Raw genomic sequence first — 921 nt, forward strand, 5'->3', positions numbered from 1 at the left:
AGAGTCCGTATGCATAAATCAACTAAGACTTGCTTGAAAGGCAGAACAATAATAAAACGGCGTTAACGTGAGATAAAAAAAAATTGTCGGCGTTATTTAATGAATGCGTTAACGCGGTAATAACGCGTTAACTTGCCCACCCCTAATACATACACACACACAAATATATATATATATATATATATACACATAGTGAACATAGGTGTGCGGTCCATAACTAACATAACTAATGCTGGTGTGAAATGAAAGTGAAACTTTACATACTTTCAACGTCCAACTCCCGGGTTCTATTACAGCAGGTCTTAGATGAAATTTTCACAACTTCTAACCTGTGTCCACTGGACACACAAATGCTGGGCCCCAGGAATTTGTCACATTTTATGTGATGCCATTGATGCGTTTATGCTATTATTTTACTTTAGATTACAATTGGGCTGCATGTGGAACCTGAACTAAAACAAGTATCACACCTTTAACTCTTAATGACTTTAGTATAATTTTTGTACTTTCCAAATTCATACTGTGGAACAAATTAGAACCTTATGTTGCCACTGCTGTAGTGTGTCTATGGACACCTCCATCCAGGTATTAAATGAGGGTGCGTTCAGTGATGTGCGTTAGTTCAGTTACTCACGGGTCCGGTTGGGGTGGGTCAAAAGAATGTTAGATTATTGGGTTGGGTCAGGTCAAATAATTCCACAAAAGCCCCGTGGGTTGAAAAAAACCTGACTCACACATAACTACCCTGCCTAATGATGAGTACGCACAGAGTGAAAGTTAAACTTATAGATGCTTTACTAAGTCCTCTAATCCTCTAAGCGTTCCACTGTTGTGCAGCTTTTCCCTACCTACCTTTAATTTGAAGGGGCAGCAAACATGCTCCCCCCCCCCCCCCCCCCCCCTTTCCATGGACACAACACA

Source organism: Sphaeramia orbicularis, chromosome 12 (assembly GCF_902148855.1).
Source record: "Sphaeramia orbicularis chromosome 12, fSphaOr1.1, whole genome shotgun sequence".
Taxonomy (NCBI): Eukaryota; Metazoa; Chordata; class Actinopteri; order Kurtiformes; family Apogonidae; genus Sphaeramia; species Sphaeramia orbicularis.